A 23,666-nucleotide genomic window follows, 5' to 3' on the forward strand; every position below is an offset into this window, starting at 1 on the left:
AAAATGATTCTTCTTTTAAAGAACTGCTGGAAACACTCATCAGGTCAGTGGAACAGATTAAAGTCAATGATTCTTCATCAAAACTAGGAAAGACAGTGAAGAAGATATTTTATTCATCTTGGACTGTTTTTTTTTTCAGTGTATACTTACCATTGTATGTCGTTTTAGGCAGAATGGCCAATGAATTTCCTTGGACTGTCTACCATTGAATTCTGTAGCAGATGCACAGTAGAAACATTACATTACTCTTGTGATGTATGTATTGAGAGGAAACAGCAAATCATCAAAGGATATTCAGTGCCAATTTATGACAACCTAGGTGTACTTTGGAGGCAAGTTCTTTTTTTGTTGATGGTAGGAGGAGGAAGTATGCAGAGGGTATAGATCAAATGCAAGCAAAGAGACAATCTCAGGAGGAAAATTTGGTCTGCGTGGACTAATTGGAATGAAGGGGCTGATTCCAATGCTGTATGATTCTATGACAGATTCAAAGTGAACTGAAATTCATTACATTTTAATCACTGAATCAAAGAAATACGCAGCAGAGGAGGAAGTATGACTTATTTTACCCATACTGGCTCTTTGATTAACTCTATAATTAGTCCCATATTCTTAAATGTCCTCTTAACTACTATGGCTCAGTAAATGCCACCACCAACTCTTGCAGACCCTCTGCAGAATGGAAATATCCTATAAGACATAGGAGCAGAATTAGGCCATTTGGCTCATCGAGTCTGCTCCATCATTCCATCATGACTAATCTGTTATCCCTCCCAACCCCATTTCCCTGCCTCCTTGTCATCATTGACATCCTAACTAACCAAGAACCTATCAACCTCCACTTTAAGTATACTCATTGACTTGGTCTCCACAGCTGTCAGATTCACTACCTTTGGGCTAAAGAAATTTATCCATATCTCTTTTTTAAATAGTCACCTTCAATTCTAAGGTTTTGCCCTTTGGTTCTAGTCTCTCATCCTCTCCAGATCCACTCTATCTAGATCTTTCAATATTTGATAGATTTCAATGAGACCTCCTCATCCTTCTAAACTACAGGGAGAACAGGCCCAGAGCCATCAGATGCTGCTCACAGATAAACCCTTTCATTCCTGGAATAGTTCTCATGAACCTCCCCTGGACCCTCTGCAATGCCAGTACATATTGTCATAGATTAGGGGCCCAAAACTGCTCAAATACTCAGAGTGAGGCCGACTAATGCCTTATAAAGCATTACATCCCTGCTGTTATATTCTAGTCCTTTCAAAATGAATGCTAACTTTGCACTGATTCAACCCGTGAGTTACCCTTCAGGGAACCCTGCATGAAGACAACCCAATCCCTTTGTACCCTGATTTTTGAATTTTCTCCCCGCTTAGAAAATAGTCCATGCCTTATTCCTTCTAACAAAGTGCATGACCAGGCAATTCTCTACAGTATATTCCATCTGCCACATCTTTGCCAATTCTCCCAATCTATTTTAATTCTTCTGCAGACTCCCTGCTTCCTCAACATTATCTGACCCTCCACCTATCTTCATATGATCTGCAAACTTATCCACAAAGTCATCAATTCTTTCTTCCAAGTCATTGACATATTGACATATAATGTGAAAAGAAGTTGTCCCGACACTGACCCCTGCAGAACACCACTAGTCACTGGCAGCCAACCAGAAAAAGGCTCCCTTTATTCTCACTCTTTGTCTCCAGCCAGTCAGTCAGTCTTCTATCCATACTAATATCCATGCTGCTATCAGCACCAGTTATACTCTCCATTAGGTTTGAACTTGAAATTTGTGCCAAGAACTGATCAGAATATTACAGCTATGCCGTAATGTGCAATTTAGAAAGATTTACACCAAATTCTTTGCTTTTGCACATTTTGGCTCCATTGATAACTCTAGGACTTAATGTATTTTTTCTTTTGGAGACAGATTTTTCTTTCTTCTGTCACATTTTGAGATTTATCATTACTGCATAGAAAAAGCATATTTGACCTATTGACTAGATTTCTGTAGAGCATTCTGTTCCACTCATTCCCCTGTTCCCAATAGCTCTGTAAATCATTTTCCTTCAGTTCCCTATCCAAAGTCCTTGTAAAAATCCTGATTAACACTGCTTCCTTTCAGCAAGTTCCAGTTCATTACTTGTTGCTGAATAGAAATATTTTATCCCTACAACTTCCCTTAACTTTTTATCTTCACTTTAAATGTGTCTGCTAGTCTTTGAACCATTTGCTAATAGGAGCAGTTTTCTTCTTCCCTTAGCTAAAAGTGGGGTGGCCATTGTCAGGGCAGCCATTGTTGGGAGTTGGCTAGTGGTGAGAGTAGGAGTGTCAGGCTTTGGCTCAAAGGAAGTGTAGGTTCTGGATAAGCTTCTGTTAAGGTTCCCTTATTTTTGTCTCTCTACTCTACCTATTGTAATAAATGGCTGTTGTGTGTTGTTCATGCTGGATGTTGGAGTCCTGGGAGACCCAGTGTCTCCCAGGGAACTACATCTGTGTGAAGTGCATCCAGTTGCAGCTCCTTGAAGTCCGTGTTAGGGATCTGAGTAGCAATTGGATGACCTTTGGCTTGTACGGCAGAGTGAGGAGATCATCAATCGGAGTTACAGGGAAGTAGTCACCCTGAAGTTGCAGGAGGCGAGTAGCAGGGTGACTGTCAGGAGAAATGGAAATGCGAATAGGCAGTCACTGCAGAGAACCCCTGTGGCCATTCCTCTCAATAATAAGTGTACCAATTTGGATACTGCTGTGGAGGATGATGTCCCAGGGGAATGCCATGGGGACTGGATCACTGGCACTGAACACGAGTCCGTGGTACAGAAGGGAAAGAGGGAGAAGAGGGGAATGATAGTGATAGGGGATTTAATAGTTAGAGCAATAGACAGGAAATTCTGTGGACATAATTGGGACACCCAAATGGTATGTTGCCTCCCTAGAGGGAGAAGAGGGGAATGATAGTGATAGGGGATTTAATAGTTAGAGCAATAGACAGGAAATTCTGTGGACATAATTGGGACACCCAAATGGTATGTTGCCTCCCTAGTGCCAGGGTCAGGGACATCTCGGATCAGGTCCACAGTATTTTGAAGAGGGAGGTACCAATTGGTACATATTGGTAACAATGACATAGGAAAGAAAAGCAAAGAGGTCTTGAAAAGAGAGTTTAAGGAGTTAGGTAGAAAGCTGAGAAGCAGGACCTCCCGGGTAGTAATTTCTGGATTGCTGCCTGTGCCATGTGCCAGTGAGGGTAGAAACAGGATGACTTGGCAGATTAATGTGGCTGAGAAGCTAGTGCAGAGGACAGGGCTTCAGGTTCTTGGATCATTGGGGTCTCTTCTGGGGGAGGTATGACCCGTTCAAAAGTGACAGGTTGTAACTGAACTTGAGGGGTACCAATATTCTTGTGGGCAGGTTTTTTAAAATTGTTGAGGAAGGTTTAAACTAATTTGGCAGGGGGTGTGAGAACCGGAGTGAAGGGACTCAGGATAGGACGGATGGCAAAAAAGCAAAGATAGCATGCAGTCAGACTGTCAGGAAGGGCAGGCAGATGATAGGACAAAACTGCAGCCAGTAGGGTGAGCATCAGTGCATCAGGGATGCAGTATCAAAAAGGGTAGCAAATACAGTACTCAAAGTGTTACATCTCAATGCATGGAGTATAAGAAATCAGGTGGATAATTTTGTTGCACTGTTACAGATTGTCAGGTATGATGTTATGGTCATCACTGAATCATGGCTGAAGGATGGTTGCAGTTGAGAGCTGAATGTCCAAGGTTACCCATTGTATTGGACAGATAGGAAGGTTGGCAGAGAAGGTGGTGTGCCTCTGCTGGTAAAGATGGCATCAAATTATTGGAAAGATGTGACATAGGATCAGAAGATGCTGAATTCTTGTGGACTGAGTCCTGCATATGTAAAAGGACCCTGATGGGATTCCATACAGATCTCCCAAAAGTAGTTAGCGGGATGTAGACCACAGATTACAACAGGGAATAGAAAAGATGTATCAAAAGGGAAATGTTATGATAGTCATGGGAGATTTCAACATGCAGGCCAATTGGGAAAATCAGGTTGGTAATGGATCTCAAGAGAATGTGTCTGTTGAATGCCTATGAGAGGGCTTTTTAGAGCCTACTAGGGGATTGTTTGATAGCTCTGGGTCTGTACTCGCTGGAATTTAGAAGGATAAGGGGGGATCTCACTGAAACCTTTTGAATGTTGAAAGGCCTAGACAAAGTAGATGTGGAACATGTTTCCCATGTTGGTGGGGCTAGGACAAGAGGGCACTGCCTCAGGATAGAAATGCGAAGAAATCTTTAGCCAGAGGGTGGTGAATTAGTGGGATTTATAACCACAGGCAGCTGTGGACGCCAGGTCATTGGGTGTATTTAAGGCAGAGCTTGATAGGTCCATGATTGGACACGGCATCAAAAGTTACGGGGAGAAGGCTGGGGAATGGGGCAGAGGAAGAGAAAAAAGGATCAGCATGATTAAATGGTGGGGCAGACTCTATGGGCCAGATGTCTAATTCTACTCCTATGTCGTGGTCTTATGGTCTAAAACCCATTTGATCATGTATCCCTCTGTCAAATCTCATCTCAATATTCTTTGCTCTGAGGAGAAGAGCCCCAGCTTCTCCAGTGGAACATTTAGCTGAAATGCTGCAAAACCCAAAGCCATTCTAGGAACTGGTGGTTTACACACATTGAAGTAGTAGCATGTTAGGGACCCAAGCCAAACAGAGATGAAGCTTTGAGTGTCATATGCTACTCTGCACAAAGATGTTCAACCAGTGACATGTGCAAAGTCACTTTCTCTGCAGATAGTGGTGGAGAACAGAGTCTAGAGCTTGGAGTATTTTAAAATTTTAATCTATTTTGAGATACAGCACGGTAAGAGGCCCTACAGTCCAACAAGCCCAATTACACCCCATATGTCTTTGGAATACGAGAGGAAACCAAGCATCTGAAGGAAACCCACATGGTCATGGGGAGAACATACAGATTCCTTAAGGGGAGCAGGAATTAAATCTGGGTCACTGGTGGTGTAATGAAGTTAAGCTAACCAGTACGCTCTTGTGCTGTGCCGTTTTGGGTTGGATGAAATTGCTAGTGTTGGGGGTATTATTAGCAGAGTAGGAATAGTCCCTATATACTTGGAGTTGATGCACTGAATTGGAGGTCAAAAGGCTCCGTGAAGGTACAGGGAGACAACAACTGCAATATTGTTGCATTGATCTGCAGTTGCATAGTGTCCTGAAACTGCTGCTAGATTTGTACCAATGCAAGTTGAAAATTGTCAGTCTCCACATTAATCTTTGCTGTGAATGCCAGTTCAGTCTTTCAGGTAGCAGAAAAGTTTATCTTCCCTCACTACGTATCTGGCTACAGAATTATTGCAATGAATTTCTAAGCAGAATATCATTACTGCTATTTGCTTTGGGAATTTTTCTAGTCCCTTTGTGAAGTTCATTCCTTGATCAAAATTGTTGGCATGTTTTCTATAGTTATTGCCTTTTCAATACTGTATGTGTTTTCTGAATCAGAATCAGGTTTAATATCACTGACACATATCGTGAAATTTGTTGTTATGCGGCAGGTGTACATAATAATAAAAAGATACAAATTACAGTAAGTATATATAAAAATTAGATTAGATATGTAGTGCAAAAAGAGAGCAAACAAAAATAGCAAGGTAGCGTACATGGGTTCATTGTCCATTCATAAATCTGATGGCAGAGGGGACGAAGCAGTATGTTTGTCTTCAGACTCCTGTACTTCCTTGTGATGGTAGCAATAAGAATAGGACATGTGATGGGACTCCTTAATGGTGGGTGCCACCTTTTTCAGGCATGGCATTTTGAGGGTGTACTTGATGCGGGGGAGGCTAGTTCCCACAATGGAAAAGGCTCGGTTTATTACTTCCTGCAGCTGTTTGAGATCCTGGGCAGAGGTCTCTCCATAACAGGTGGTGATGCAGTCAGTTAGACTGCTCTCCACAGTACATCTGTAGAAATTTGTGACAGTCTTTGATGGCATACCTAGTTTGCTCAAACTCCTCATGAAATATAGCCACTATCATGCCTTCTTTGTAATTGTATCAAAACGTTGGGCCCAGGATAGATCTTCAGAGATGAAGACACCCAGGAACTTGAAGCTTCTCACTCTTTCCACTGCTATGAGGACTGGTGTGTGTTCCCTCAACTTCCCCTTTCTATCATCTACCATCAATTCCCTGGTCTTACTGGTGTTGAGTACAAGGTTATTGTTGTGACAGGACTCAACCAGCTGATCTCGCTCCTGTATTCCTCCCCGTCATCATCAAAAATTCTCCCGACAATAGTTGTGTTATCAGCAAATTTATACATGGTGTTTGAGCTGTGCCTAGCCACACAGTTATGGGTATAACGAGAGTAGAGCAGTGGGCTAAGGATGCATCCTTGAAGTGCACCAGTGTTGATTGTTAGCGAGGAGGAGATGTTCTTTCTGATCTGCACTGACTGAGGACTCCCAGTGAGGAAGTCAAGGACCCAGTTGCAGAGTTACAGAGGCTCAGGTTTTGGAGCTTGTTGATTAGAAATGATGGTATGATTGTATCAAACACTGAGCTGTGATTAATAAGCAACAGCCTGATGTTGCAATTGCTTTTGTGCAGGTGATCCAGGACCGAGTGGAGAGCCAATGAGACTACATCTGCTGTAAGCCTAATGTGGTGAAAGGCAAATTGGATCATGGATGATAGTCATTGAGGCAGCTCACCCTGCTCTTCTTCAGCACTGGTATGATTGTTGACCTTTTGAAGCGGGTTGAAACCTTCGACTACCACAGTGAAAGATTGAAGATGTCCTTGAACACTCATGCCAGTTGGTTGGCACAGGTTTTCAGTACCCTAGCAGGTACACCATCAGCGCCTGATGCATTTTGCGGTTTCATCCTCTTGAAAGATATTCTGACATTGGTCTCCAAGACAAACGTCACAGGGTCATCAGGTGTTGCAGGGATCTACACTGATGTAGTTTTATTCTCCCTTTCAAAGCCTGCATAAAAGGCAGTGAGTTCATCTGGGAGTGAAGTATCACAGCAATTCATGATCTTAGGATTTGCCTTGTAGGAAGTAATGGCCTGCAAACCCTGCCAGAGCTGTTGTGTATCTGATTTTGTCTCTAACTTCAATTGGAATTGATTTTTACCCTTAAAATAACATTCCATAGGTCATACTGGGACTTCTTGGATCACTAGTCTTGAATGTCATAGATCTAGCCCTCAACAGGCTATGAATCTTCTGGTTCATCCATGGCTTTTGGATTGGTATATCTGGTATGTTCTCGAAAGCTCCCACTGATCAACATAGGTCTTGATGATATTGGTGACAATTTTGGCATTTTCATTCAGATTCCGAGTACATTGTATGATCCGTTGACTCAAACAGTCCTGTACGCACTCCTCCACCTCCCTTGGCCATACCTTCTTGGTCTTCACCACTAGTGCTGTGGTCCTTATACGCTGGGAGTAGAAGTACAGCCAGGTGATCAGACTTTCCAAAGTGTGGGAGTGGGAAACAATAGTAAGCATTCTTGATGGTGGTCTAATATTGGTCAGGTGCTTTGGCTCCTCTGGTTTCACAGGTGATATGTAGGTGACATTTGTCAGAGACTTTGTCTTTTGTTTGCTTTAGTTAGAAAGAACTAAGGTACTTGATTCAGGATATTTTCTCATTAATAATGAATGTTATTATCTAATCTAATCTAATGTTGCCAGAATTCTCTGCCAACACCTCTGTCTTTGCCAATATCCTTGTAGCATGTTAGACCTTTCTTAGCCCTTATCCAATGATCGACTCCCCTCTGACCTTCACAAAATGTTTTCTACCAACTTCACTTTGGAAACATCTCCATCTCCTTAGCACCCAGCACCTCAGTCCCTTAAAGTATGGCCCATTCCAGGCACCTCCGTCTTCTCACCTGGCCTCCATTTGCAATGGTCCCTTCAAAATCTTGAATTCAAAACCTTCTTGAGTTTACTCCATAATCTACTCCAACCACTTGATTACCTCCCACCCAATCATCTAGCGTTGGTCCAATCTCCACCCTTCATACCCTCACTGTACTTCCCACTCATTGCTTTGGTAGGAATCCCTGAAGGAAGGGTCCTTATGCAAAATAGTCCATGAAGGCCAATTCCACTACACACCACCTAACCTACTATTTGTGCACAGTAGAAAATTGTAGCATCAGAGCCTCACCCCTGACTGGCCTGAGCTCCCTGCATGCTGTCACTTCCACACAGAGACTACTCAGTGAAGAAATCTCTAGCTCCAGTATCTCCAAACAATAAAAATTAAAGCAAAAGTGTAATGCTTCTGAAACACCTTTCACAACTTCAGGCTTCCAACTTACAGCCAAACAATCTTTGAAGAGTAATTCATTTTTAGAGTAATTCAAAGAGTAGTTCATTTTTATTATAGAAAATCTGGCAGCCAATTACTCTGCAACATACTCACAGGTAGCAAAGTGATAAAGCCAGATAATCCAGTCATGATGAGGGATAAGCTCTCACTGGCACACAGGGGATAATACTGCTGTTCCTCTTTGACAAATTACTCCAGAATCTTGCGGTTAAGAAAGCATACGGTGCATTGGCCTTCATTAATCATGGGATTGAGTTTAAGAGCCGAGAGGTAATATTGCAGCTGTATAGGACCCTGGTCAGACCCCACTTGGAGTACTGTGCTCAGTTCTGGTCGCCTCATTATAGGAAGGATGTGGAAACCATAGAAAGGGTGCAGAGGAGATTTACAAGGATGTTGTCTGGATTGGGGAGCATGCCTTATAAGCTGAGTGAATTCGGCCTTTTTTCCTTGGAGCGACGGCGGATGAGAGGTGGCTTGATAGAGGTGTATAAGATGATGAGAAGCATTGATCATGTGGATAGTCAGAGACTTTTTCCCAGGGCTGAAATGGCGAACACGAGAGGGCACAGTTTTAAGGTGCTTGGAAGTAGGTATAGAGGAGCTGTCAGGAGTAAGTTGTTTTATGCAGAAAATGGTGATTGCATGGAATGAGCTGCCAGTGACAGTGGTGGAGGCGGATGCGATAGGATCTTTTAAGAGACTCCTGGACAGGTATATAGAACTCAGAAAAATAGATTGCTATGGATAACCCTAGGTAATTTCTCAGGTAAGGACATGTTCAGCACAGCTTTGTGGGCTAAAGAGTCTGTATAGTGCTGTAGGTTTTCTATGTTTCTCTGTTTCTATGTTTACAATCTCTTAGATCCACCCAACATAGCAGGCTATGGCTTCAGTTTAGTAGTTCATTCAAGAACTAGCATTTATAACAGTATAACACTCTCTCATCATTAGTGGAGTTTGGGCTTGAACCTACAACCCCAGACTCAGGAACAAATGGATGGCCTCGTAAGTCATTGCTGATTTGGATACTGAGAGGGCTTAATAGCATCCGAACACTGGAAGTCCTGTGTCCAATGGAGAGACCATCACAAACCAAACTGATGAAGAATCTCTGAGGGCTCTTATGAGCTGCAGTCTGCATTTTATTATTGTGCTGATGATAGAGTGTTAAATATGTGAAAACTATATTGGTTTAAACTGTAAAATTAAACTGTTCCATGCTCTCCAAGGCAGAAGGCTGAGTCTTGAAATTCAGTCTGATTTCAGTAATCTGTGGTCCCTTGTTCATGATTCTGACATATTGTTGATATCATCTGAACTGCCAAGCACAACTTTGCAATTGATTTTAATGGACTGAGAGAACTGTTAAAAGATAATAATACCATCTGCTTTTTTTTTGCGTTTGAAACAAACCTCCATTTGGATATATAGTCACCTTAATCACCTTCAGACTATTTCATGTCCTGTCAGTCGCTTGGAAATAAAACCATAGAAACTGAAGTCAAGGTACAAGTGGGTATTTCATACAGTATAAATCATTGGAAAGCCTGGTCATCTTTGTTAATTAGTGCAATTAGGAGCAATGACAAACGAATGAGGTAATTTATTTAATCCACTTTTTTGATAAGATATTTGTGATCATACATTATATTTGTCCAAGGAAGAACATCCTTTGGTCTTGGTATTCACCTCAGTTAAATGGGATATTTTTAGGAGAAAGAAAGCTTCCTAGCTGTAACAAATGGGCTAACATTTTGTTTACAAAAACAGTGGATTTTTTAAAAAGAATACCGTACATAATGCAGTCACTGATGAATATTTCAACTGACATGCTTACGACTCCAGTTGACTTTGGTACGACAAATAACTATATTCTTTTCAACCCCCAACATCCTATGGTTTGAATATAATAAATAAAATAATGGTAAATTATAGCCTCTAATATAGTGTAATATTATATGATGTAATTCATTGTGAGCTCAAAGTGACAAAGTTGCTATTATTGATTGCTAACATTACAAGAGACACATTTCAGATTTGTTTTGTTATGCAGTTGGAATTTTTTTTGTAAAGTGAATTCATTCCAATTTGTTTAATGAATAGACCTATTCTATACATTATTATATATATAGTTATAAGGCTCTGAGTGTGGATATAAATACAGTATATTCACAAATACCATACACTGACCTGGTCCCTCCTTTTCAGGGATAATGACCTTCATGTTTGAGATCCCACATGCACTCTCAGATGTAATTCAGCCCTCATATTTAGAATCAGACGTCTAGTGCATGAGGCATTTTCCTTTCTACCATGTAAATTTATGTTAGTGCCCCTCTTATTCAACTCCCCAGTGTTCAGATGAATACATTTTATCAGGAAAGTACATATGGGACATTAAAAATAAAACCGTAAGAAATATTTCAGTTTCTTCAAAAGTTTTCTCCAATAGTGCTCTAAAAAATGAAGATTTCAGAGTAAAAACTTTAAGAGTTTACTTTAAAACTTCATGCCTAACATTGAGCATAAAGATCCCTGCTTTTATTTAGTCTACCATAATTTTCTCTCCAGTCAGTCTTTTTATCCAGGCACCTCACTCAAGACAACAGTGACAAATAAAAAAAAAATAACTATGGGGCCTATGTGCTGCTGGAGACTGCTTTATATTAAATTATTCCATTGATCATAGTGTAATAATTACCTGTTGTATTCCTGCAAGGCATCAAGTGCCATTAGAACAAGTAGCTTTGACACACCAAATTCCTCAGACAAAGGCAAGCTGTCTTGAATTGATAAAAATCCAGCTTCCTTTCCCCACAGTACATATTTAAAATGTCACTTGAAACTAGCACTTGTAGGTTTGATCCTAGGCCACTGATGAACAGAGCAGCGACGCGAGGTACAATTTGTGCTGTTTATGCCTTCATTTCCACAGTGCTGTTTCCTGTGGGTGATTTTATGTACTTCAGCAGAACCTTTTCTCTTGCAAAGATATAGAATTTGCAGTAATACAGGAAATCATACATTGGCTGAAAACAATATTCAGAATAACACTTTCAAACTGGTCTTACTTTACAAAATTTATACATTCTTCTAAACAAACTCTTCTGTAAAATGCTATTAATAGACACATATGTAATTAATGATATATTTCATACCAAACGCTTCAACTTTGACAGTATGTACTATCATTTTTTTTGGGGGGTGGTAGCTTTTTTAACTCTCAAATTTCTTCAATCAAAATAATTGAGTTTATCTGAGAGCATTGCAGAAAGGAATTGATTTCTTTCCCCAACTGCAAATATGGATCATAAGAGAGAAAATAAAATTAGGCTAAGTTTTCAAGAATTATAAAGTCATATTATAGGAACTTGTAGGAGGTGTCAAATTTGTGGATCTGAGGATCTCTGGGTTTTTAACAATGATGGTTACAGAGAGATTGGGAACATTGGCTTGATTTTGCAGAATGCTACATTTTCTCGTAATCGACCTGATAGTTTGGAAGATAATAAAAGTAATGCTACAGTGTTAGTATAAGGGATAAGAAAGGAATGATCAAGAGTTTAAACGAATGTAGTGCTGATAACACAAAGCAAAGGAAATGATAATGGAACAAGTAAAGAAACAGAAGGAAAACACATCATCCGGAAATGTTCACCTTATTTCTGTTTTCACAAGTGCCGTCTGACCAACTGAGTATCTCCAGCATCTGCAGGACTTTGCTTTCAATAGGACGAAATCTCCACACCCATAGGGTTAAGGAGTCTTAGAGTTCTGAAACCCACAGTACCATGGATGTGCATACAAGAATGACATGGATAGATGGTGAACAGGTATGACAATAAGGCAGGAAAGTGGTTTGCTTTAAAGGTTAACAATGATTTTAATGAATGGTGAGTCATATCTGAGAGGGTCAATGACATGCTCCAGCCACCCTTGCTTTATTTTTAATTTAATTATTAAGTAGAATATCTCTCAGCCAAAGCCTTTAATGAGATGCCAATGGATCTCTATTGCTTGATAAATGTGTAGTTAAAAGCAATGGAAAGTTAAGTACTCTTGGAAAATGACTTGGGGCAGTAATCCATCTTAGGTTGCCAGTGCACAATTTGTTCTGGAGTTTTGGCCCTTCTCTATGCTCCATCCTGATAATCTGTGCCATTGATGTAGGTGTGGGTGGTGGGGGGCGGGGGAGTACTGCCCATACCCAAACATTTGTTTAGCTTTGGCAATTATTCTAATTCAGCCGGCCTGCAGAAGTGACGTGATGGTGGTCCCAAGTTTTGTAAGTCTTCCATTTCTAAGAACTTCCGGTGTAAGAGTGGAGTCTTGAGGCTTTGGTGAAGAGGCACAGATAAAAAGCAGATTAGGTGTTTTTTGTTTTATATTTATCCTCCTCACTCTATTTATTTACTTATTGAGATATTGCACGGAATAGGCCCGTCCATCCCTTTCAGGTCATAGCAAACATCCTCTCCACATCCACTCTGCCGAGACCTGTGAATGAGATAATCATCATTCTTCTGAATTTTGGTGAATACAGGCCCAGAACCAGCTTTAGCCTTTGAATCCTGAATCATTTTTGTGAACCTCCTTTGAACCCTCACCAATGTCAGCACATCCTTTCTTAAATAAGACCCCAATACTGCTCTCAATTACTCCAAGTAGGCCTCAGCATTACATTCTTTCTTTTATTTTCTAGTCCTCTCAAAATGAACGCTAACATCCCATTTGCCTTTAGGGAACCCTGCACAAGGACTTCCAAGTCACTGGGCACCTCAGTTTTTTTGCTTTTTCTCTCAGTTTAAAATATAGTCTGCACTTTTATTTCTTCTACCAATATACATGCTATATTCTATCTGCCACTTCTTTGCTCACTCTCCTAATTTGTCTAAGTCAATCTGCAGCCTTTCTGCTTCCTTAACACTGGGAAGGAGGGGAGGAGAAGATGGCGATGTGACGCAGCGCGCGCGGCCGCTCCGAATTGATATCGTATTTGTTAAATAGGGGCCGTGCACAATCCTGATTTGATGGAGACAGACGTGAGAAGCACGGAGGAACACCTGGAGAAACTACTGAAATGGGTGCTTCCAGGATGCTGCATCGACAAGTTCTATTCAAAAGGTTCAAAGGAACATCTAAACAAGCCTGATGCATTTTGGAAACAAGTCCTGTGGACTGATGAAGTTAAAATAGAACGTATGCTTGGAGAAAAAAGGGTGCAGAATTTCATGAAAAGAACACCTCTCCAACTGTTAAGCATGGGGGTGGATCGATCATGCTTTGGGCTTGTGTTGCAGCCAGTGGCACAGGGAACATTTCACTGGTAGAGAGAAGAATTAATTCAATTAAATACTAGCAAATTTTGAAAGCAAACATCATACCGTCCGTGAAAAAGCTGAAGATGAAAAGAGGATGGCTTCTACAACAGGATAATGATCTTAAACACACCTCTTAATCCACAATGGGCTACCTTATGAGGCGCAAGCTGAAGGTTTTGCCATGACCCTCCTCACAGCCCCCTGACTTAAACTTCATCGAAAATCTGTGAATAGACCTCAAAAGAGCACTGCATGCAAGACGGCCCAAGAATCTCACAGAACTAGAAGCCTTTTGCAAGGAAGAATGGGCGAAAGTCCCCCAAATGAAAATTGAAAGACTCTTAGCTGGCTACAAAAAGCTTTTACAAGCTGTGATACTTGCCAAAGGGGATGTTACTAAGTACTGCCATGCAGGGTGCCCAAACTTTTGCTTTGGGCCCTTTTCCTTTTTTGTTATTTTGAAACTGTAAAAGATGGAAATAAAAAAGTATCTTGCTTAAAATATTAAAGAAATGTGTCATCTTTAACTTTATGCCTTTGGGATATCAATTCATCTTTTACTCTCTTAGCTATTCACAGTAACAGAAATTTTGACCGGGGTGCCCAATCTTTTGCATGCCACTGTACCTTTTTCAGAACCCTGGGATGTAGACTATCTGGTCCAGGTGATTTATCTACTTTCAGACCTTTCAGTTTCCCAAGCATCTTCTCCCTATTAATGGCAACTTCATTCACTTCTGTTCCCCGATACTCTCAAACATTTAGCATGCTGCTAGAGACTAATGCAAAATATTTATTACATTCAGACACCATTTCCTTGCCTCCCCATTACTACTTCTCCAGCATCACTTTCCTGTAGTCTATTATCTATTCTCATCTTTCTTTTACTCTTTATATATCTGTAGCAGCTTTGGGTATCCTCTTTAATTATCAGCTAGCTGACCTTCACATTGCATCTTTTCCTACTTTATGACTTTTTTAGCTTCCTACTGATGATTTTTGAAAGCTTCAAATCCTCTAACTTCCCAATTAGTGTTTACTCTATTATATGCCCTCTCTGGCTTTTATGTTGGCTTTGACTTCCCTTGTCAGTCACGGTTGCTTTATACTGCTTTTTGAATACTTCTTTTTCTTTGGAATGTATCTATCCTGTACCTTCGAATTGCTCGCAGAAACTCCAGCCATTGCTGCTCTGTCACCATCCCTGGTGGTGTCCCCTTCCAATCAACTTTAGCCAGCCTTTCTTTCATTCCTCTGAAATTTCTTTCACTCCACTGTAATACTGATATATCTGACTTTAGCTTCTCCCACTCAAATTGCAGGGTGAATTCTATCATATTATGATCACTAATACCCTAAGGATTCCTTTACCTTAGATTTCTAATCAATTCCAGTTCATTGCAAAATGTCCAATCCCCTAGTGGGCTCAACTACAGGTTTCTCTAAAAAGCCATCTAGTAGGCTTTCTACAAGTTCCTGCTTTTGGTATCCAACACCAGCTTGATGTTCCCAATGTACCTGCATGCATTTTCTACCTTCCATCGTAATTTGTAGCCCACATATTTGCTACTGTTCAGAAGTCTGTATTTAACTCCGATCAGGGTCTTTTTACCCTTGAAGATTTTTAGCTCTACTCACAATGTTTCTACACCTTCTGATTCTATGTCACCTTGATCTAAGGATTTTATTTAAATTTTTTACAAACCGAGCCACCCCACCCACTCTGTCTACCTGCCTGTTCTTTCAGTACAATGTGTAAAAGGTTCAGATGGTCTTTTTATTATCAAAGTATGTATGCAGAATACAACTCTGAGATTCATCTTCTCCAGGTAGCCACGAAATACAGAAAAATAACATGGAAATCATTGAAAGGAAAGACATCAACCCTGCAGCATGAAAATGAAAAAGAAACAAAAACTTGCAAACCCCCAAGTATTACACAAAACTAACAGGTCACTCATCTGGAAAATGACAGCTAGAACATCAAAAACTGAAGCCCCAACACCATTCCCCACATAAAACGAACATATCATCCACAGGGATAAAAATCAGCGACAATAACATTAAACCCCCAACCTTCTCTCTCGCACACAATGACAAACAGATCCCCAACACAGAAAGATACCAACAAGAACATCAAACCCCAAGTCCCCAACCCCTCCCTCGCACAAAAACAAACTTTTCATCCACAAAGACATCTAATCCCCAAACCCCAAACACCCAACCTGCATATAGACAACAGGAGAGAAAACACAGAAATCTGAAGGAGACCAATATAAACCACAGTCTAAACCAATAATCACATAAAGCGCTTTTACTTCCTGAGGAAACTAAAGAAATTTGGCCTGTCCCTTAAAACCCTCACTAATTTTTATAGATGCACCGTAGAAAGCATTCTTCTAGGATGCATCACAACCTGGTATGGAAGTTGTCCTGTCCAAGACCGAAAGAAGCTGCAGAAGATTGTGAACACGGCGCAGCACATCACACAAACCAATCTTCCGTCCTTGGACTCACTTTACACCACACGCTGTCGGAGCAGTGCTGCCAGGATAATCAAGGACATGACCCACCCAGCCAACACACTTTTCGTCCCTCTTCCCTTCAGGAGAAGTCTCAGGAGCTTGAAGACTCGTACGGCCAGATTTGGGAACAGCTTCTTTCCAACTGTGATAGGACTGCTGAACGGATCCTGACCCGGATCTGGGCCGTACCCTCCAAATATCCGGACCTGCCTCTGGGCTTTGTTTCACTACCTTACTTTCCATTTTTCTATTTTCTATTTATGATGTATAATTTAAATTTTTAATATTTACCAATTTTTACTTTTTTTAATATTTTTAATATTTAATATTTGTAATCCAGGGAGTGGGAAGCACAGAATCAAATATCGCAGTGATGATTGTATGTTCTAGTATCAGTTGTTTGGCGACAATGAAGTATAAAGTAAAGTAAAGTAATAAATCTCAGAATTTCGAAAACATCCTCAATCAGCATCGAGGAGAGCGATTCCTTGGACTTAGTCCTTCCATGGAGAGTGACTGCTGACCCAGATCCTCCGCATTCACCTTAATGCTTTTAATCTTCCTCGATGCTTTGATTGGTGAGAAATAGAGTCAATCCTTGTGTCCTTGGATGCAAAGATCCCAGCTATAATCTTCATTCAGCTCCAATTCAGTGACGCCCACAACTTCATATACGCCAATCTGTAACTATGCTACAAGATCATCTATCTCATTCCATATATTGTGTGCATTCAAATCTTAAACCTTCAGTCCTAGATTTATCACCCTATTTGATCTTGTCCCCCTTTTACATTGCAACTCATCCCGTTCATTGCTATTTTGCCCTATCATCAGCCTGTCCTTATTAGCAGTCTAACTACACACTGCCTCCATGTGTAAATCAACCGCCCCACCTCCTCAACCTTATTGCTCCGGATTATATCAAAAGCCTAGAGCCAGCATCTTCCTTTTAAGGTTAAGAGTAAACATGGCAATTCTGGGGAATCCTGGCTGATGAGAGATGTTCAAGCTCTGGCCACAAACAGAAGGAAACATACTGTACCTTGGGATTAGAAAGTCAAGGATGATTGAATTCCTTGATAAAGATAAAAAGATTAAGAATACTCTTAAGAGAGAAATCAGGGGGTAAAGAGAGAGTATGAAATGCATCTGATAGGTAGGGCTAAAGAAAATCCCAAGAGGATCTATTAAGAGTAAAGTGGTGGCTAGGGAGGGAGTATGTCTCTTTAGTTGTAGGAATAACAAGTTTGTATTAGTGGGTTAATTGAAAATGTCAATTCACTCTTTAAGAAAGGAGAAAGGCAGAAGAAAGAGAATTATAGGCCAGCTAGCCTGACTTCAGTTGTTGTGAAGATGTTGGAGTCTACTATTAAGGATTCATGGAGTCACATGACAAAATAGGCCAAATTCAACATTGCTTTCCTAAGGGGAAATATTGCCTGTCAAATCTTCTGGAACGCTTTAAGGAAATGACAGGCATGAGAGAAGAAGGGATGTTGTTTACCTGGATTTTCCAAAGCCTTTGACAAGATACTGCACATGAGGTTGCTTAACAAGGTAAGACACCATTTATTACAAGAAAGGTACTAGCATGAATAGAAGATTGGCTGACTGGCAGGTGGCAAATAATGGGAATAAAAGGCGCTTTTCTGGTCGGCTGCTGGTGATTAGTGATGTTCTGCAGGGGTCGGTGCTGCCACTGCCACCTTTCTCGTTACATATCAATGATTTGGATGATGGAATCGATGACTTTATTGCCAAGTTTGTGAACTATAGGAGGACAGATGGAGAGGAAGGTAGTGTTGAGGAGGAAGGGAATCTTCCGAAGGACTTGTACAGATTGGGAGAATGGCCACTGGTTTCCAGTTCAAGAAATAACCTTCAACTACTCCATCTGCTTCCATCCTCTGAGCCAATTTTGAATCCACTTACCTTCCTTGGATTCCCTGGATTCCATGGGACCCATCCTTCCAGAACAGCTTGGAGGTTGGAAGCAGATGGAGTAGTTGAAGGTTATTTCTTGAAATAGTGACCAGGGGATTGTGGTGTGCTGAAAGGGTTCGTGTTGCAACCCTAGTTATGCATGATTTATTGCTTTAGTCTTCTCAAGTACTGTGGAGTGACTGGAATGTTTGCAATAGTAGGAAGTGGGTGTCGTTTATTGCCTGGGTGCTATTAAATATGGGAGTGGTTAAGTGTTTACTGAGGCAGTACTTACCACAGCAGAGAACTTGGCTAATAACAGGATTTGTTCCAATGTGATGCACGGTTATCAGAGGGTGTGTGGAAGGTGGTCTCTGGTACCTTTCTGTAGCTGGGTTTCATAAGACACAAGGGATCCCAGACCCGAAACGTTAATTGTTATCTCTTTCTACAGATGCTGCTTGACCAGCTAAGTATTTTAAGCTTTCTCTGTTTTTGTTTCAGATTTCTAGCATCTGTAGCTTTTTGATTTTTTTTTTCTGTGCTAGGATCTCAGGCTATTTCTGATGAAGGTGAAAGAAAAAAAAAACATCTAAGGCATAATGCATCATTGCGGTACTTTAATTGGCCACTTGTCTCCTTGGATAGAGTTACCTTCCCCCACATTGGACTTTGCATAAACTAGAAGTGCAAGATTCAATAATCATTAATTGCAGTAATTACATTTTAATATTCCATCTAATTAAAAACCCATAAATGGGCTAAAATTACCGTAATGTTGTATTCAGATATACCAATTATGTAGCAGGCTTGACACAGTAATGATGGGGAGGGGGGAGGGTGTATGGTACAAAATGCATTTATTATCGAAGTATGTATACATTGCACAACCTTGAGATTTATCTCCTTACAAGCAGCCACAAAACAAGAAACCCATAAAAAAAATAGTGACAAACACCCAATGTGTAGGCAGAGAGGAAAAAAAACTTGGAAACAATAAAAGTAATAAGAAAGCATTTGGAATGAAGGTGACTCCTCAGCCATGAAGCCTAGAGCAGGCCTCGGCCCCATCCTTGGTGCAGTGAACGATGGAGCAAATGTTGCAGAGCAGCAAGTAGAACTGGCCCGACACTTGCTTCTGGTTTCAACACTCTGCCTTTTCAATCTATCTGGCCCAGCGTTTAAACTGTCCAAACATCAGTTCAGTTCCTCGATCTAAGACTGTAGCCTGTCACATTGATACACTCTGAGCCTTGACCCAGCAGCCACATTTTAGCCCGAACCCAACCTTTCCAAATTGACCCGGCACTTAGATCGATCTAACTTCACTCTCAGTTTAGGTGGATGGGCTGCAAATCTGCCTCTCCTCTGCTCCAACTTTGCTCCACTCCTCTCATCCCACCTTCACCTCAAACATGCTTCAAACTAACCCTGACTCAGCTCACACTCACATGCATCAACCCTTGAGTCAGCCTCGCATTTTCTCACCTCTTCATGGTTTGTGGTGATTGTTTACCAAAATATTTTACAGAAAAATGTTATTAATGAAGTATTTAGCTGTATTTCTTGTTTTGTTATCCACCAGTAAGTTATCACTTGTCCTCAGCAACACCATCTTAAACCAGAGTGTGGATTCCAGAGCCAAGGAACAATTATCTCAAAATAAGGAGCAAACCATTTGGGAGAAATGTTTTCATACAAATGCTGGAGATTCTTTGGAATTCACTCTTTTGGAGAGCAGTGGAAGTTCAGTCATTATTTGTATCCAAAACAGAGACTTCAGGCTATTAGAGGAATCAAGGGAGATGGTATTGGCATTTTCACCCAAGAACTTGTTGAGTGATAGAGCAAGGTGCCTCTATTTCTTTATGTTCAGATTACTTTCAAGAATAGAAGAATTGTGAATACAGACACAAGAATTACACCATTGTGACTATTTAACTCCCTTAATATATTATGTAATATCAAGCAAATATCTCAAAGTCAAGTTTATTGTCATATGAATGAGTACATGTATGCACACTTTCAATGAAAAACTTACTTACAGCAGCATCACTGGCAAATAGCCTCATATAAGCAGCATTCATAAGAAAAAAATATAAATTAAACCTGTATTATACATAATTTTTTTTACAAAAAATAACACAATTAAAATTTTAAAAATGCACTTTTATATTATGAAGACTAGTGCATAGAAAGGATCTACAATATTGTTTCTCTCATAACTTGGAAGGGATTACTGAAAATAAAACTCTATGATTATCATTTATACCTAAAGGGGAGAAAGAATAATTAAAGAACAAATTAAAAACAGCTAAATATCTGTTTAGGTCTTAGAAGAAACTTGTGGCAGATGGTGTGTGATAGAATACAGTGTAGAACATTTAACGAATGCAGGAACAACAAACCAAATGAGGAAGCTTTTGCTGAATGGTGAATTAGTCCAACACCCTAACCACAAAGGAGATAAAAGGCTCATGAATGATGGTTCTATAAAACCATTAATGGTGCATATTTGTACCTAAAGACAAGTAAGATGCTTAGTTGCTTAAAGTATCAACTAAGGAAGCTGCACTGTGGTTTACTGTCTGTTGCTTTGGCCATCTCACTGCTTGCATAATATTGTTCTTGAAAAGATACAGAAATAAGTATTCATATCTGGGTATGGGGAAAGATTAAAGATATTGGACAGTTTGAAAGAAATTTGACATTAACTTGATTTTTCATATTACCAAAGGGATCTTAAAATTATCCAGATGAGTAAAACTTCCCTGCTCGCTGCTCCAAGATATTTATTCAGCTCTGCGCTGAACTGAGGATCAGGTTGTGGCCTTCTCCAGGCTCTGGGTCTGTGCGCTCTGCAACGTTTCCTCGGCTTTGCACGCAACTGATACTGAGGCTGTGGCCTTCTCTGGCTCCTCCGGGCTTTGGGTCTGTGGGCTCCACGACGCTTACTGGGCTCTGTGCTGAACTGATACTGAGATTGTGGCTTGTTCCAGCTGCTCTGGGCTTCATGTCTGTGGACTCACTTTCATTCTGAATGCTGTTTGCATGATTTATTTGTTTTTTCTCTCTCTTTGCACATCGGGTGCTTGGCAGCCTTTTTTAAAAATGGGTTCTGTTGAGTTTCTTTTTTTTTGTGGCTGCCGGTAAGGAAGCTCAAGGTTGCATTTTGAATAAATGCTTTGATAATAAATGTACCTTGAACTTTAAACTTTGAAGAACTTTATGTTAAAGTGTTCAGAAATGAAGAATTTTGCTGGAAAGAAGTGAAATGAATGAAGAGATATGCATCATACTAATGAGGAATAATGCCGTGTTTTGTACACTTTAACAAATATCGTAATTCAGCACTGAAATTCACATATACAAGATTTCAAGCTGTAGGTTCTCTTTGGCAGTAAATTCTTTAAACCAGCATTTTGACATGATTCCATTTCCACAGGCTGGAAAGATCAGATCACAGCAGAGGCATTATCTTTGAACAAAGCAATACATCAAAATGCCCATTGCCACTTTCACCACATTTCACAAGCATCAACACAGCTGGTATCTCCCTGGGTAACTTGTATTTCAAGCTGGGAGAGAGACACTGAATGAATCATCCAATAATGAGCGGTGTGGCTTTGATAGATAAGAAGACGGCACCTGCTACCCTCGGATGCAAATAGAGATTCTGATTTCAGAAAGGCTGCTTATTAAAGAGCATTACTGTCTGAGAAATATTATCTGCATGAGTTAATCCTATTGCTGTAGTCTATGAAAGAGACTAAAAGTTTGAAGGAAACAACTACTTGAACTATGCAATGGTGGGTGATTAGCTTATCTGCATTATAATCTAATCTGGAACTTGATGATAAACACAAGAGATTCTGCATATGTTGGAAATCCAGAGCATCACACTCAAAATGCTGAAGGAACTCAGGAGGTCAGACATCACTTATGGAAGTGAACAAACAATCAATGTTTTGGACTGAGAACTTTCATCACGACTGGGATGGAAGGGGGAAGATCCCAGAATAAAAAAAGAAAGGGGAGGAGAAGGAGAACAAGCTAGAAGGTGGTAGATGAAGCTAGGTGGATGGAAAAGGTAAAGGGCTGGAGAAGAAGGAGTCTGAGAGGAGAGCAGAATGGACCACAGGAGAAAGGGAAGGAGGAAGGACACTGAACGGAGATAACAGGCAGGTGAGGAGAAGAGGAATGAGGCCAGAGTGGGAAATAAAAAAAGAAGGAAGGAGATATCAATGTTCATACCATCAGGCTGGAGGCTAACTAGAAGGAATATGAAGTGTTGCTCCTCCGCCCTGAGAGTGGCCTCTTCATGGCAGAGGAGGAGGCCATGGACCAACATATGGGAATGGGGATAGGAATTAAAATGGTTGACCACCAGGAATTTACAGATGGAATGGAGGTACTCAACAAAGTAGTCCACAATTTACACTGGGCTTCACCAATGTAGAGGGAGCCACATTGACTTGCAGCTTTGGTTTGGTGGTAAGGCCCAAGAAGTTCACTAAACCTTTTGAGACACAAATGGGAATTGGTATTACATTTTGGTCATTTCAGTTTTGTGCCCATCCAAAAAGTGAGCAAAAGGAACATGATTAAACATATATAAAGACCTTAGATGGATTTCTAAAAGTTTGGACAGGGATCAAAGAGGAAGAGAATGAGGGAGTGAGAAAGTGAGCATGAGTAATAATGAAAGAAAGAAAGTGAGGGACACAGAGTAGATTTGATTGTGTGGAAGACAGAGAGAGAGAGAGAGAGACAGAGATTCCTGTGCATTGGGCCAGGATAATCGAAGGCTTAACAGGCAGAAGTGGAGGTGGATCAGCTTGCTTGCAATCCCAAAAGAATGTACTTAGAAGACTGAATTGTGGATGGCAACCGGCCTGTTATATACGATTGAGTGGTCAGGGCCTCCATTCTTGGAAGATCAGTTATTTGAGTGGTGTCCCCTTGAATTCAACTAAATGTTTACAAACCTCCACACAGTAGATATTGGGAGAATGCTTTCCCTGTCTAAAACTGGCAAGGGGGAGTGGGGTCAGAGCCCTTGTCAACTATAATTATAATTCCTGATATTAACATAAGACATAGGAGCAGAATTGGATCAGTCCGTCCATCATGACTGCAATCGACCTCCACTTTAAATGTACCAAATAACTTGGCCTCCACAGCTATTGTGGCAACGAATTCCACATATTCACCAACCTTTGACCAAAGAAATCCCTTCTCATCTTTGTTCTAAATGGACATCCCTCTGTTCTAAGTCTGTGCCCCTAGTCCTAGATTCACCCACTATAGGAAACATCCTCTCCACATCCACTCTATCTAGGCCTTTCAATATTTGATTGTTTTCAATGAGATCCCCTTCATTCATTTCAACTTCAGTGAGTACAGGCACAGAGCTATCAAACACCCTCATACGTTAACCCATTCCCTCCCAGAGTTATTCTCTTGAAACTCCTTTGGAAGCATTCCA

The sequence above is a fragment of the Mobula birostris genome, chromosome 7 (assembly GCF_030028105.1).
Source record: "Mobula birostris isolate sMobBir1 chromosome 7, sMobBir1.hap1, whole genome shotgun sequence".
Taxonomy (NCBI): Eukaryota; Metazoa; Chordata; class Chondrichthyes; order Myliobatiformes; family Myliobatidae; genus Mobula; species Mobula birostris.